At 39.7% G+C, this 13,813-nt stretch overlaps 1 protein-coding gene across 6 annotated transcripts in view; it reads left to right on the top strand.

Moving 5' to 3' along the window:
- PTPRA (protein tyrosine phosphatase receptor type A) overlaps positions 1-13,813 on the top strand; it is a 168,520-nt gene that overhangs the window by 76,113 nt on the left and 78,594 nt on the right. For 2 of the 6 annotated variants that reach the window (XM_017872571.1, XM_017872575.1), the window contains exon 1: positions 2,001-2,045. The exons of 3 other annotated variants lie outside the window; for them this stretch is intronic. The gene's annotated coding sequence lies outside the window, so the exon portion shown is untranslated. Of the gene's footprint in view, positions 1-2,000; positions 2,046-13,202; positions 13,222-13,813 lie in introns of those variants that run through there. One more of the 6 variants, XM_017872574.1, reaches the window with a different exon arrangement.

Here is a 13,813-nt window from a genome sequence, read left to right on the forward strand (position 1 = left end):
TTATATATATTAATAAATTATGTATTAAGTTCTATTTAAGCAATGAGTAGGCTGCTATTGTTGTGAATGTTTGGAGTAGACAGAGGATAAGAATGGGTCTACCATAATTAGCAGGGACAGGTTTTGTTTAAGCTGAAAACTAAGAGGGCTTAGAACAGAAACTGCCAGGCAGAAGCAGTTACCAGTGTGAAGACTAGATGACAACCAAAAACGTATGTGGAAGGAGGGAGGGGAAGTTGTGTAGTAGGGAGTTGAGATTGATTTAGAATTGTATTAATGAGCTTCCCCCCAACCCCCATTTTTCTCCCATTTACCTTCAGAAAAATTAGTGATTTGACTACCAGTGAATCTAAGCTCCAGGTCTAGCTTTGTAGTTTTGGACTAGTTAGTTAACCTAGTTCTTCATTCAAAACGAAACAAGGAGGGAGGAAAAAGAGAGCAAACATGGAATTGGGATGGGAGGTAAGGAAGAGAATACATGAGAAGAGAGACTATGTCAGGTTTCTTCGTATTCCTTTTTTAATTATAAAAGAAAAGATCGGATAAGAATATTCCATCTTATTTCTCTGTTTAAAAGAGTAGGCCAGGCGCAGTGGCTCACGCGTGTAATCCCAGCACTTTGGGAGGCTGAGGCAGGCAGATCACAAGGTCAGGAGTTTGAGACCAGCCTGACCAACATGGTGAAACCCTGTCTCTACTAAAAATACAAAAATTAGCCGGGTGTGGTGGCACATGCCTGTAATCCCAGCTACTTGGGAGGCTGAGGGAGGAGAATCGCTTGAACCTGGGAGGCAGAGGTTGCAGTGAGCCGAGATCACACCACTGTACTCCAGTCTGGGGCAGCAGAGCGAGACTCCTCAAAAAAAAAAAAAAAAAGATAATAATAATAAAATAAAATAAATGAAAGAGCAAATGAATCAAAATGAAGAGAAGCCATTTTATCTGCCTCCTGGATGAAGAGTTTCATTGATGAACCTGAAATGTTTTGGTTAACATGAGAAAGGAGGGTGAGAAGATGCCTGAGATGTGAGCTCCTTGAGGACAAGAGCTGCTTTCTCTCTCCAGCCTGGCACAAGACAAGGAACTTAGTTGAATGAATGAGAAAATAAGTGGTTCTCTGCTTTGAAGGAACTTGGTCTGTTATTACCTTACAAATCAGGTTTACCATTTATTTGCTTTATATAAGTTCCAGAAACAGATTAAGAAATGATTTCCTCTCATAATATTTCTACCCTAAACTTCTGGTCAGATCTGTGGATTGTAGAGCTTAAATTTCCTCAAAGCCCAACAGAGATTGTTACACCAAGTAAATGGTATATTTCTCAGAGCCTTTTATTTTCTGTCTTTGGCCACAGACCTTAGGACTTAGGCTGATATCTGAGAAGGAAAAACTGGAACTTAGTAGAATCATACTTCCTGTATCTTAATTTTCCAACTCTTATATAAGGTTTGCTTTTTCTAGAGAGAGACTAATCTGGAATGAGAATGAAATCTCATCAGTAAAGGCAAAGCTTTAAGTGGGTCATCTGACTTTGCTTTTGTGCTCTACATTCACCCTGGTCATAAAAGGTCCTTTCATGAGTTTTCTAGGCTTTCATCACTGCCAGCCTCTCCACAGGCATTGTGAAAGTATTAAACTTCCTACCCTCCCCCATGCTTGTCTCATGGACTCTTTCGTAGAGTGCACACTGGACTGTGTTTAGCTCAGCAGGAACTCTTTGCAAACACTGAATACATGAACAATCCTCCTGAAAAGATAAGAGATTTCAGTATTGATTAGCGTCATAGCTGCAGAAGTTAGTGTCTGCCAGTATCTGATAAACAGGGTGACTTGCAGCCTAATTTTTGTGAAATTACTAGGCCAAAGTTTAAGAAGTGTTCATGTTAAAGTTACTTATATATAAAATTTGCCTATAGATAATTTCTGTCAATAGGAGGTTGATGAATGCTTCACATAACCTAGATACTCCTAATTAAATGTTTTTTATTTCTTTTTTTCTAGGACACATGTTCAAAGAGCATAATTAACTTTTTAAAAGAAGCTAGTAAGTACTGAAATAGTTTTTTAAGTTTTTTCTACAGAAATGGAGGAGAAAAGGAAACATGGAATTCTGAAGGGCTACTTAGCAAGCTGCTTATGGCATAATCTGGGGTGGGGGTGCATGGTAAAGGATTTGCATTTTACTGAGATCCATACATGTCAAGGCAACTGTATGTAAAATTAGTCATATGTGTTGATTTTTCAAGGACTATAGTCCATCAACTACGATAGGCTCCAAAAAATTCTGGTGAAATTAGCTTCTTGGGGCCTTCCAGTTTACCTACTATGTTATTCCCACTGTAAATATTCTCAACTTTTGGGGTTTCAGCCACTTAAGTTTTTTATTTTCTCTAATGTCTCTAGTACCTGCCTTCCTTTCCTGTCAATGCTAAACTCTGTGGTTCAGCAGTTCATCCATTCTTTTCCCTCATTGCTTATAGCTTCATTACATTCATCTGCCAAAACCTTAATTCTTTATGTTTGCCATACCATTAGTGCTTAGAGCATTTTTTCAGAAAAGAATTCTGGAAAAATGGATCTTATCTCACCGGGGCCCTCAGGGCTGCTGGGCTGCCTGGTGTCAGCACTTCCCGCCATTTTCTATAGCACCAGTATTAGTCTTAATACTTTAAAAAACCATGTCCCACTATCTCCCTCTCCTCTCTTAGCCTTTGATGTTGCTGCGTACCTCATGGGGAAATCTTTAAGATGTCAGATTTCAGTTCCCTCACTTTCCTACAATTTCTCCAACTTTTGCCTTTCTTATGTGCCTTCCCTTCCTTCCCATCTGATTCCTTATCGGCGTTTACACAGATTAGTTCTTGCCTAACTTGACAGACCCTTTCTTGAGTGCAAATCAGTGGCTGTTTTTGCTAGGGTATAAAAATTCTGTATCTAGTCACCTTGACAAAGTTACCCTGTTATTTCCAATAACTTAACCTCATATAAAATCTTGTAGATTTTCTTTTTTTTTTTTTTTTTAAGATGTTTTCTCACTTTGTCACCATGCCCAGCCTAAATTCTCGTAGGTTTTCTATGTAAACAGTCAGATTTTCTGCAAGTATTAGTCTCCTTTCTAATTCTTATAATTTTAATTTCTTTTTCTTTTTTAACATTTTTTGTAGAGACAAGATTTTGCTATGTTGTCCAGACTGGTCTTGAACTCCTGGGCTCAAGCAATCCTCTCGTCTCAGCCTCCTAAAGTGCCATTACAGTGGCTGAACCACTGTATGTGGCCAAATTTCATTTCCTGTTGTGAAGGCAAAGACTTTTCTTACAATATTGAAAAGAAGTGATAGTAGATTACTTTATTTCTGATTTTCAGAAGAATGCTTTAAGTTTCTCTCTGTTGAAGATAATTTCATAGTGTTGTTTTTTTAAATAGTAACTGTTTTATCAGATTAAGGAAGGTTTCTTCTATTTCTATTTAAGAGGATTTTTTAAAATCTTGAATTCATGTGTTTTATCTAGTGTATTTTCTACATCAATTGAAATGGTTGTATGAATTTTCTTTTTTAATATGGGTGAATTATATTTATAGATTTTATGTTAAAATATCCTTGTATATCTTGGATAAACTCAACTGGATCATGATTTATCTTTTTTATATGCTAGATTCAATTTGTTGATACTTTGGTATTATTTTTGAATATATTATATTGTGTAAAAGTGAGCTTGTGATATTCTTTCTTGTAATGTTTTTGTCCAGTTTTGGTGCCTGGTTTTGCTCTCTCCTTAGAATGAGCTGGGAACTAGTCACTCTTGTTTTCTCACCTATAATACCATCTGAGTCCAGTGTTTTTTATGGGGGACAAATTTGAACTTGTGGTCTACCTCTTTAATTGTAAGAATATTCAGGTCTTTTGTTCTTCCTGGGCTAGTTTTTTATTGTGTTTCTAGAGATGCGTTCATTTCTCTTAGTTTTATTTGCCTATAGTTGTAGATAATCTCAGGTTTTTATCTGCTACTTCTGTAATTATTTCCACTTTTGATTTATAATGTTAGCTTGTGGGCTGGGCGTCATGTCTCACGCCTGTAATCCCAGCACTTTGGGAGGTCAAAGCGGGAGGATCACAAGGTCAGGAGATCGAGACCATCCTGGCTAACACGGTAAAACCCCGTCTCTACTAAAAATACAAAAAAAAAATAAGCTGAGCGTAGTGGCAGGCACCTGTAGTCCCAGCTACTCGGAAGGCTGAGGCAGGAGAATGGCGTGAACCCAGGAGGCAGAGGTTGCAGTGAGCCGAGATCGCACCACTGCACTCCAGCCTGGGTGACAGAGCAAGACTGTCTCAAAAAAGAAAAACAATAAAGCCAAGTGGAGTTTTCAGTACTATCATTAAATTTCAAATCACAACCCTGAACCATTTCTAAAAAGTGTTAAGGAAAAGAAGTGTCTAACAATTGAATTAATGTGCTTTGTGTTTGACACAACCCTAAGTATTGGGAATACCTGGGTAATGTAGTCACCTACAAAGCCTGTGTCTCGGAACCCACCTTCTTGCCAGTGCCCCATTGCTTCATTCTTGCCACGTTGAATGAACAGGCCTGGTGTTCCAGTNTTTTATTATACAATAAAATGAAATTCTTTTCATTGTATTTCTTTTCATTGATTATTCCTATAATTCTTAAACAACTTTATAATTGATGTAACAATAACCTGTACACATTTAAAGTGTAAAATTTATTACGTTTTGTCCCATGTATAGAGCAGGAAAGTATCACCACAACAAGAGTGTGAACATACAATCTCTCCCCAAAGTTTTCTTGTGCCTTTTATAATCACTGCCTCTTGCCCTTGCCCACTCCTTCATCCCCAAGCAACCATTGGTCTGTTTTCTGCCACTATAGATTAGATTGTATTTTCTAGAGTTTTATACAAGTGAAATCACATAGTATAGTAATAACCATGTATTTGTTTGTTTCTTTCTTTCTTTCTTTTTTTTTTTTTTTTTGAGATTGAGCCTTGCTCTGTCGCCCAGGGTAAAGCACAGTGGGGTGATCTTGGCTTACTGCAAGCTTCGCCTCCTGGGTTCACACCATTCTCCTGCCTCTGCCTCCTGAGTAGCTGGGACTCTAGGCGCACCTGCCACCACGCCCAGCTAATTTTTGTATTTTTAGTAGAAATGGGGTTTCACCATGTTAGCCAAGATGGTCTCCATCTCCTGACCTTGTGATCCACCCACCTCAGCCTCCCAAAGTGTTGGGATTACAGGCGTGAGCCACCGCTCCCGGCAACTGTGTGTTTCTGATCCTTTGTCAGGGCTAGCCAATTCCTAGAGACAGTGAATAACTCACTCATACGCTAGCTGCCTCCTTTATGTGGCTCTCATAGGACTTTAACACCTCTCTATTATCCACCTGCCCTGTTCATTTCAAGATCAGATACCAGGAAACTAAGGATATCCCTATGCTGTAAAACTCACTGAAATTATTTAAACTAGCCAGCCCTAAACATGCTTACCCTGCCTTGTCCATTCCTTCCACTGAAACCATGTAAAGGCTCTTGCCCATGTTTTTATCCCATTCTGTTGGCCTCCTGACTGACCCTAGTGCTTCCTCATGTGGCCCTTGCATGGCATGGTGTGCGCCTTCCTCTTCGGAACTGCGAGTAACTATCTTGTCAGTGGCAGTCATCTCCTGATGTGTTGGCCTCATCATACTTGAATAACAATGAAATCTATGTTTTAAGGCCAGGCGCAGTGGTTCACGCCTGTAATCCCAGCACTTTGGGAGGCCGAGGCAGGCGGATCACGGGGTCAAGAGATCGAGACCTTCCTGGCCATCATAGTGAAATGCTGTCTCTACTAAAAGTACAAAAATTAGCTGGGCATGGTGGTGCGTGCCTGTAATTACAGCTACTTGGGAGACTGAGGCAGGGAATCGCTTGAACCCGGGAAGCGGAGGTTACGGTGAGCCAAGATCGTGCCACTGCACTCCAGCCTGGTGACAGAGTGAGACTCCATCTCAAAAAAAAGAAAAACTGTCAAATGATATTCCAAAGTGGTTGTACCATTTTATATTTGCACCAAAAATGTCTGAGGGTACTGATTGCTCCATATCCTTGACAGCACTTGGTGTAGCTGTTGTTTTAATTTTGGTCACTTTAGTGGGCATATGCTGATATTTTATGTTTTACTTTTTATTTCCCTAATGATTAATAGTTTGCAGCATCTTTCATGTGCTTATTTCCCTTCCATATATCTTATTTGATAAAAATATCTGTTCAAATATTTTGCCCATTATTTTGTTGGGATACTTATTTTCTTACTGTTGAGCTTTGAGAGTTCTTTATATATCTGGATACCAATCCTTTGTCAGATATATTTTTTGCAAAATTTTCTCCCAGCCTGTGATTTGCCTTTTTGTTCTCCTGTCTTTAAAAAAAAAAATTGTAGTTAAATATACACATAATATGAAATTTAACATTTTAACTTTTTTTAAGTATACAGTTTTGTGGTATTAAGCATAGTCACATTGTTGTGCAACCATCACTGCCATCCATCTCTGGAACTTTTTCATCCTCCCTAACTGAAATTCTGTACACATTTAAACACTAACTTCTCATTCCTCCTTAACCCAGCCCCTGGCAACCATCATTCTGTTTTCCTTCTCTATGAGTTTGACTGCTCTAAGTACTTCATATAAGTGGAATCATACAATATTTTAATTTTGTGACTGGCTTATTAGTATAATGTCTTCAAGTTTCATGTGGTAGCATGTGTCAGAATTTCCTTCCTTTTTAAGGCTAACATTCCATCGTATGTATATGCCACATTTTATTTATCCATTCATCTGTTGATGGACACTTAAGTTGCTTCCTCCTTTTGACTATTGTGAATAATGCTGCTATGAATGTTGGTGTATAAATATCTATTCGAGTTCCTGCTTTCGATTCTTTTGGGTATGTTCCCAAAAGTATAATTGCTAGGTCGTATGTTAATACATTTAGTTTTTTGAGGAATTGCCATACTGATTTCTGCAGTAGTGGTACCATTTACATTCCAACCAGCAATGTTCAGGGTTCCAGTTTGTTAACATTCTCGCCAACCCTTGTTGTTTTCTGGATGTTTTTTTTGGGGGGGGGGGCAGGGGGTTTTATTTATTTATTTATTTATTTATTTATTTATTTTGAGGCAGAGTCTCACTCTGTCACCCAGGCTGAAGTGTAGTGGCGCGATCTCGGCTCACTGCAACCTCTGCCTCCCGGGTTCAAGCGATTCTCCTGCCTCAGCCTCCCAAGTAGCTAGGACTACAGGCGCCCGCCACCACACCCAGCTAGTTTTTGTGTTTTTAGTAGAGATGGGGTTTCACCATGTTGGCCAGACTGGGCTCGAACTCCTGACCTCAGGTGATCCACCCACCTCGGCTTCCCAAAGTGCTGGGATTACAGGCGTGTGCCACCACACCTGGCCCCTAGCTAACTTTTAAATGTGTTTTGTAGAGATGAGGTCTTACTGTGTTGGCCAGGCTGGTCTTGAAATTCTAAGCTCAAGTCATCCTCTCACCTCAGCCTCCCAAAGTGCTAGGATTACAGGTATGAGCCTCCATACCTGGCCCCTTTGCCCATTGTAGTAATTAGGTTGTTTTTGTTGTTGAGTTGTAGGAGCTCTTTATGTATTCTGGATTTCGGTTCCTTATCAGATATGTGATTGGCACACATTTTTTTCCATCCATGGATTGCTTTTTCATTCTATTATAGTATTCACAGAAGTGTTTAATATTGATGAGGTCCTACTTTAATCTGTGTTTTGTTTTGTTGCTTGTGCTTTTGGTGTTATATCCAAGAAATTGTTGCCAAATCCAATGTTGTGAAACTTTGCCCCCTGTTTCCTTCTGAGTTTTATAGTTTTAAGACTTAAATTTAGATTTTCAACCCATTTTTAGTTAATTTTTGCATGTGGTATAAGGGAAGGGTCCAGTGTTACTGTTTCGCACGTAGATATACCGTTTTCCGAGTACCATTTGATGAAAAGGCTGTCCATTGAATTGCTTTTGCAACTTTTATTTGGGCATATTTATGTGAGTCTGTTTGGTTCTAAATTTTGCTCCATTGATCTATGTGTCTGTTCCTCTGCTAATACTGTCTTAAATATGGTAGCTATATAGTAAGCCTTAATACTGAGTAGATAGATTTCTCCCATTTTATTGTTCTTTTTCAAAATTGTCACTGGTTTGTTTTTATTTTTTACTTTATGCAGATAACCTATACTATACTTTGGTTTCATGTATCAAGTAGTTTGTTCCAAGTTGTGCTTTAAGCAGAACAAATAAACTTTCCTATTGTTCTTTGTGTTAATCTGCAATATAAACCTATACCAAATTCTATTTTGTGTGTATGTGTTTGTTGTAGTAATCTGACTGACTTTCTTACCTCCAGACTCATGTCTTTCAAGGTCCCCAACTGAATCTTGTTTTAGGTGGAACTTAGAAGCTGTAGAACTTTAGAATCTATTTCACAGCCTTACTAGTCTAGTTTCATTCTCTATGTAATGTCGTCTATGGAAGTGAGCTGCTCTCCGGTGCCTTAGTTTCACTAATGTTGGGGAAGGTCTCTTCTCTTTGTTTTGGACTTCTCTATCACATTGCCTTTCTCCAGAGAAGACCTATAATGAAAGTTGGTATCTGGTGTTCTAGGACTTCTTCAGAACCTTGCCAGTTTTTCAAGCTGACTTCTGTCACTGGCAGCTCTTCAGAGTGCTGTTCCTACTCCACCCTCCCCTGGTGGTATGTATCAAGTTTTCTACTCATCAGCACCCACCTACTCCTGCCTACTTGTTTCTCAGATATCTGCTGCCTGGCTAGCTCATTGCTGCTTTTGTCACTCTTAGCGCTGTCTTCTTCCCTTTTTTGGCTTTCTGCCTGACTTCCAGGGCAGCTACTCTGTCATTGCCTGTCTGCCATTCTGTCCTTTTTCCCACCACCCCCAACAGGTACAACATGTACTCTAATAACACACATTCTCAATGTTCAAATTAACCTCATCACTTTCCCCACCACATTCCCCAAAACTGGTCATCCTCCAGCTTATAGCATTGAAGGTCACTGAAGTTAGACATCTGGGCCTTGCTTACCTCCAACATCTCATTAGCCTTCGATTCTACCCCTACAAATTCTCTTCTCAGTCTCCTTTAGATATTCCTGCCCTGCTGTGAGATCCATCTGGTTTGTTTTCTAGATTACTTCTGAAAGCTTCAGTCAGTGACCCTCCTTACTTCAGACCCCACTAGTTGATCCTTCACTCTGCCATCAATCATTGTTTCTAAAATCTAAATTGTTCCATTTAACCTCGCTGTGATGAAACCTTTGGTAGTTCTCCAGTGTGTTCTGTGGTAATTTAAAACTTTCATTGTGATGTCCAGGCCCCTTCATGATCTGATCGCTGCCTCTTCCGGCCTCATTGTGTGCATTTCCCCGCCCCACCCCATCCTCACCCACCCTGGTCTTTCATGTCTTCCATTTTTACATTCGTTTAGCAGATATTTGTTGAAGCCCCACATGATGCCCTTACCTAGGTCTTTGTTGTTCCCAGGACCAGACAGGCTTTTTTAAGCTCCCAAGTCATCTCACTTTGAAAGACTATGTCTCACCCTTGTCTTGGCCAATTACTCTTTATCCTTCCAAGTTCAATGATTGTCCTACTGCACGCCAGCCAGAGTGAGAGAGCAAGACCCTATCTCAGTAAATAAAACTAAATAAATAAACCAGCCATAGTTTATTTAATCACATCTCTCTCCCCCATTGATAGACATTAAGGGTATTTCCAGTTTTCTTCTCTTGAAAACAGTGCTACATTGAATAACCTTGTACATGGGTCACTTTGAAAGTATGGATATGTATCTGTGGAATAAGTTTCCAGAAGTGGAATTGTGTCAGAGGGGTTGTGCATTTGTAATTCTGATGAATATTTATAGATTATATGAGAGTACCTGTTTACCCAAACTCTTGCCAGTGCAGCATTGTCAAAGTTTTTTATGTTTGCTAGTGTGATAGATAAAAAATGGTATCTCCCAGCATTGCTTTCTCTGATCATCAGTGAGGCTGGGCATCTTTTCATACATTTAAGAGAACTATATGGTTTTTTTGTGTGTGAGTTATGTTTCATATCGTTTACCCGTTTTTCTTTTAGACTGTTGGTCCTTTTTTTCTTAATCTGTAAACCCTTTATGTATTAGGGAAATTGGTCTTTGTGAATGAGTTGCAAATATGTTTAAAAAGGTCATTCTTTATGTGGAAGCAGCTGTTTTAGTGGAATTGTGGAAAAAGAAGCCAGATTTCTATGGAGACAACCCTTTCTAGAGATTTGGCTATGAAGCAGAGTAGAGACATGATAGCTGGAGGATTGATGTAGATGCAAAGAAGTTTTTCATCTTCTTTGAAAACTTAATTGTGTTAAAAACTGGTATGAAAGGGAGGGTTAAAGCTAGAGATGGTGGTAGAAAAAAATGCAGGGTTCCTAAAGGACTGAGATTCTTAGGTGGAATTTCAGGGAAGGGGAAAATTTCTGGATATAGTGACTGGTGAGTTAAGGGTGTCCGGTCCAATGGCTTTTATTTTCTTGGAAGTGTAGGCAAGGCCAACAGCCAAATGTGTGGGAGGAGATGGTTAGAGGGGAAAGGAGGTTTGAAGTAATCGCTATGGAGAATTGGAGAGAGCTAAGGAAAGACAGAAAGACTGCAGGAAGTGCTTAGGGTTCCACTGAAGCAGAAATAGTGATTTGTAGTGATACAACCCTTATGAGTTGTTTGATTTTTTTTTTTTTTTTTTTAAAGCAGCATTTGGCAGTCCAAGTATAGGGCTGACAGTTTGGGATTTTTCTTTCTATGTTGGTGTAAAAGAACAGTGTCGCGAGGGAAGTTAGGACAAAAGAATGATTGAACTGACACCAGGTTTTCTTGATTTGCTAGAGAAGGAAATAAAGATAGAGCAGAGATATTGAAAAGAATTAGAGAGGGGTTCAAGAGACTGAAGGCCTGGGTGAGGTCAGAGAGCAGGTGTAGTAGGCATAACAGGCAGAACTACAAGGATAGAAAGTGTGGTTTGGAGAGTGGGAAGGCAAGATTTATTCAGTATGGGGGCTTTTCTGGGTAATGACAGAATCTGGAGTACAGCCATTGTCATGAGTGGCCCAAGTATAGTAGAGAGATAGGGTCTTTGGAGTTAAGGAAGTCAAGGAACTGAGAGGCTGGCCTAGATGTGGATTTTGGTTGTCATCCATGAGGATATTGAAGTCATCCAGGAGAATAGCAAGCCTAGGGCACAGGAAGAAAACTGAGACACTTACAGTGTCTTCAGTGAAAGGAAAGCACAAGGAAAAAAACTTTCAAAAACAGGGACTGTTAGGCCGGGTGCAATGGCTCACACCTGTAATCCCAGCACTTTGGGAGGCCAAAGCAGGTGGATCACTTGAGGTCAGGAGTTCAAGACCAGCCTGGCCTACATGGTGAAACCCCATCTCTACTTTTGTTCTTTTCCCTTGTTCTTGTATTACCTTTCTGGAAAGGAATTTTTATTATAGGCTAATTGTTATTCCCACCAGTATTTGAGTCCTTTTCATATGACTCTTGCCAGCACTGGATATTTCATATGAGTGGTCTCTTCTGTGAGCACCACTCACTCACTGGAGAGTGCACCACTGTACTCCAGCCTGGGCGACAGAGTGAGACTCTGTCTCAAAAAAAAAAAGAAAGAAAATAGAGTTCCTAAATATTCCCTGCCCGCAACAGCTGCACAGCCTCCTCATTATCCACATCCTGCACCACTGTGGTACCTTTGTTGCAACTGATGGACCAATATTGACTCCTCATTATCACTCAAGCTTTGGTGTTGTGCGTTCTGTAGATCTGGATAAATGTATAATGACATGTGTCTACCATTGTACTATCATACAGAAGAGTTTGACTGCCCTGACAATCCTCTGCTCCACCTACTTACTCCTCTCTCCTTTTCGTAGCCCCACAACCACTGATTTTTTTTTTTTTTTTTTTTGAGACGGAGTGTTGCTCTGTCCCCCAGGCCAGAGTGCAGTGGCGCGATCTCAGCTCACTGCAAGCTCCACCTCCTGGGTTCATGCCATTCTCCTGCCTCAGCCTCCCGAGTAGCTGGGATTACAGGCGCCCGCCACCACGCCCAGATAATTTTTTGTATTTTTTAGTGGAGACAGGGTTTCACCATGTTAGCCAGGATGGTCTTGATCTCCTGACCTCGTGATCCGCCTGCCTCAGCCTCCCAAAGTGCTGGGATTACAGGCATGAGCCACCCACTGTGCCCGGCCCTTTTAAGAAAAAAAAACAAACAAAAAACAAGGTCTTGCTCTGTCACCCAAGCCTGAGTGCAGTGATGCAATCACTCCTCACTGCAGCCTCGACCTCCCAGGCTCAAGTGATCTTCCCACTTCAACCTCCTGAGTAACTGAGACTACACGCACACACCACCATGCCCAGCTAATTTTTGTATTTTTTATAGAAACGTGGTCCTGCTATGTTGCCCAGGCTGGTCTTGAACTCCTGAGCTCAAGCAATTTGCTTGCCTTGGCCTCTCAAGGTTTTGGGATTACAGGCATATGTCACCACACCTGGACTTTTTTTTTTCCTTGTTTTTTTTTTAACCAGTGATCTTTTACTGTCTCCATGGTTTTTCACATTGGTTTCTTTTGCTTAGTAATATGTGTTTAAGTTTCTTCTATGTATTTTCATGTTTTTAGCTTATTTCTTTTTAGCAGTGAGTAATATTTCATTGTCTGGATGTGCCATCACTTACTTATCCATTCACCTACTGAAGGATATCTTGATTGCTCCCAGTTGTGGCAATTATAAATAAAGTTGCTGTAAATGTCCATGTGCAGGTTTTTTTTTAATGGCATAAGTTTTCATCTCATTTGGGTAAATACCAAGGAGCACAATTGCTGGATCATATGTTAAGAGCATATTTATTTTTTTGAGAACTACCAAACTGCCTTCCAAAGTGGATGTACCATTTTACATTCCCACAAGCAGTGAATGAGAGTTCCTACTGCTCCATATTCTTACAAACATGTAGTATTCTCAAATGTTTTGGATTTTAAAACCAAAATCCATTTTAATAGATGTGTAGTGGTATCCTGTTTTAATTTGCAATTCCCTAATGTCTTGATGTTCTATGTCTTTTCAGATGCTTATTTGCCGTACTGTATATCTTCTTCGGTGAGATGTCTGTTCAGGTCTTTTGCCTATTTTTAATCTAGTTGTTAGTTTTCTTGTTGAGTTTAAGAATTCTCTGTCCTTTGTCAGCTGTATCTTTTGCAAACATTTTCTCCTAGTCTGTGGCTTGTCCTCTCATTCTCTTGGCATTGTCTTTCACAGAGTAGACATTTTATATTTTAATAAAGTCCAGACTCTCAGTTATGTTCTCATGGATCATGCCTTTGATGTTATATCTAAAAAGTTCTCACCATACCCAAAGTCATCTAGATTTTCTCCTGTTATTTTCTTGGCATTTTATAGTCTTATGATTGATATTTAGGTCTGTGATTCATTTTTAGTTATTTTTTGTGAAAGATATAAGGTCTGATATGGATTAATTTTTCTGTATGTAGCTGTCCAGTTCGTGTCATTTGTTGAAAAGACTATCTTGCTCCATTTTATTGTCTTTGCTCCTTTGTCAGTTGACTATATTTATGTGGGTCTGTTTATGATCTTTGTTCTGTTCCATTGATCTATTTGTCTTGTCTTTTGCTAATACCACACTGTCTTAATTACTATAACTTTAAAGTAAGTCTTGAAGTCCAATAGCATT

The sequence above is a fragment of the Rhinopithecus bieti genome, unplaced genomic scaffold (assembly GCF_001698545.2).
Source record: "Rhinopithecus bieti isolate Rb0 unplaced genomic scaffold, ASM169854v2 scaffold_7580, whole genome shotgun sequence".
In the NCBI taxonomy this organism is placed as follows: Eukaryota; Metazoa; Chordata; class Mammalia; order Primates; family Cercopithecidae; genus Rhinopithecus; species Rhinopithecus bieti.